At 38.8% G+C, this 2,564-nt stretch overlaps 1 pseudogene; it reads left to right on the top strand.

Moving 5' to 3' along the window:
- Positions 1-370: 370 nt before the first annotated feature.
- LOC112508460 lies at positions 371-1,288 on the top strand (annotated as a pseudogene).
- Positions 1,289-2,564: the final 1,276 nt, after the last annotated feature.

The raw sequence follows: 2,564 nt of genomic DNA, 5'->3' as shown, positions 1-2,564 counted from the left end.
CTCCGCATTTAGTGAAGGAATATCGATGGAACCTGTCGAGTACAAATTAGGTTTCCAAATAGAAAACACTTGCAACCACACCACACTGGAATCCATTATTCTTCTTCCTCCCACTTTCTCTCCATATCTCTCATCTATAAATGTCACCATCCTCTAAAATCCATTCAATTTAATTCAATCCCCTTTTAATTTTTAGATTATATGTCTCACAGATCCCTTGTTCCTCATTTTTCCACCATAGCCTTTGACCTCCATTCTCATATCTTTTTTTTCCACTGATTTGAATCCTAATTAGTCTTTTTGATTCATTATTAAACCCTTTTATTTTTTGTCTTCATTCTTTTATATCCCTAAATTTGTTTATGCTCAAATGGGTGTCAAAGGATTCATTGAAGGTGTCATTGCTTTCGTCATTGCAGGTTGTTCAACTCACCCTCTTGATCTTATTAAAGTCTGTATGCAATTACAGGGCGAATCTCCTCCTGTTTACGTGGTCAATGGTGGTGGTGGTTCAACAATGACCATTCCATGGCCGCTGACTGCTGGTCTAGTTTCAGTGGGTGTCAACATTTTCAAAACTCAAGGCATTGTTGCTTTCTTCTCCAGCGTTTCCGCCACCGTCCTACGTCAGACACTCTACTCCACCACAAGAATGGGTCTCTATGATATCTTCAAACAAAAATGGTTCGATACTAATATGGGTAAACTCTCATTAACCCAAAAGATCGGATCTGGGTTGTTAGCTGGTGGGATCGGCACTGCAGTCGGGAATCCGGTGGACGTCGCTATTGTGAGGATGCAAGCCGACGGGAGCCTCTCGACGGCTCAACGGAGGAACTACAAAGGTGTGGCGGATGCAATCACGAGGATGGTGAAGAAGGAAGGAGTAACCTATCTCTGGAGAGGATCAACGTTGACAGTGAATCGGGTGATGATCGTGATGGCATTATAGCTGGCGTCATATGACCAGATCAAGGAAACGCTGTTATCGAAAGGGGTGATGAAAGATAGGTTGGGAACCCATGTGATGGCGAGCTTCGCAGCAGGGTTTGTGGTGGTGAAGGCGTCAAATCCGGTGGATGTGATAAAGACAAGAGTGATGAATATGAAAATGGAGGAAGGGGTGGCGCCGCCATATAAAGTGGCGGTGGATTGTGCAGTGAAGGCGAAAGGGCGATGGCTTTATACAAAAGGGTTTATACCTACAATTTCAAGGAAAGGTCCATTCACTGTAATATTTTTTGTGACACTTGAACAAGTTAGAAAAATTCTCTAAGAATTTAATTGAAATTATGGAAAACTATTAAATAGGTTATATATATGACACTTTTAGTGTAGGAATTTTCCTACTACAAATCATTTGGAGCAAGCAACTTCGGTTTTATATTTTCTCTCCAATGATTCCCATATCTCTCATGCGGTTATAGAGGTCGAGTAGATATCATAAAGGGAATCATCTAGAGCATTGAGTATATAATTTCTACAACTATACTCGTTACTTCTCCAAGATTCCACCGCCTTTTCAAACTGTTTGGTTTGAGTGATGATAGGAACGTTTTTACCAAGACTCACGGGTGGATTTATGGGTTCGTCATCCGTCAATACGTTGGAAATGTAAAGAGTTGTTAGATAAAACAACATCTTTTGTTGCCAATGTCTAAAATGCGACCCTTTGAATTTATCCGGTTTCTCCACATGGTTCTTTATCATGGATGAAGGATCCATCACAAATTCTGTTTAAGATATCGTATGTAAAATCATAAATATATGTATAAGTCGAGTTGAATAGAAAATAAGTAATAAGTAATATTAGGATATGGTTTTCTATTCCATGAATTAAGACATGATATACATTTGAAAAGGTGTCTTTTGAACTTGAACCTTTCATAGTGATTACAAATCGGATCTACTTTATGGGTAGTGAAGAAGGTCTTTAACTAACCACATTGTTTAGTAAATATAGACAATAAGTATCACATATATCACATCTAGCACATAGTGTAACTCTAACGGTTGTGTTCATTTTGGTCTTGAAGGTATCCTTTCTTCATGAGATTCTTAGAGAACGTAGACATCTCGATCATCATAGATGCGACCACACACCAATCTCATATAAGTAATGCCAATCAAGAACATTCCGTATTTTTCCACCGTCAAAGCTATTAGCATTACTAAGAATTAGCATTGAACCCTTAATCGTCAACGGATACACACTGAGATTATCATAAGAACGAGCATACATGTGTGTTGTTCTTCTTGAGTTTTCCAAAACTAGTTTGCCTATTGAATCTAGACCATGGGATCTCCAATGTTGCTAGGTTAGGTTTTCGTCGGGTAATAACCCATTCCCCTTGATGTATAGAGGACTTGCTCTCGGTTTAGCTCTTTATTCAAAGGATCGACTATGTTTTCCTTTGACTTTACATAATCAATGCATATAATTCCATTCTTTAGCAAGTCTCCAATTATGTTATGACGACACCTTATGTGTCTCTATTTGCCATTGTATATCTGGTTTTTCACTCCTGTGAGAGCTGCCATACTGTCACAATGTATACAAATGG

This window comes from Cynara cardunculus (genome assembly GCF_001531365.2).
Source record: "Cynara cardunculus var. scolymus isolate 2C chromosome LG 3, CcrdV1, whole genome shotgun sequence".
NCBI classification, from domain to species: domain Eukaryota; kingdom Viridiplantae; phylum Streptophyta; class Magnoliopsida; order Asterales; family Asteraceae; genus Cynara; species Cynara cardunculus.
Note: the sequence above shows the minus strand (reverse complement) of the source record. Positions and strands in the feature narration are given on the sequence as shown.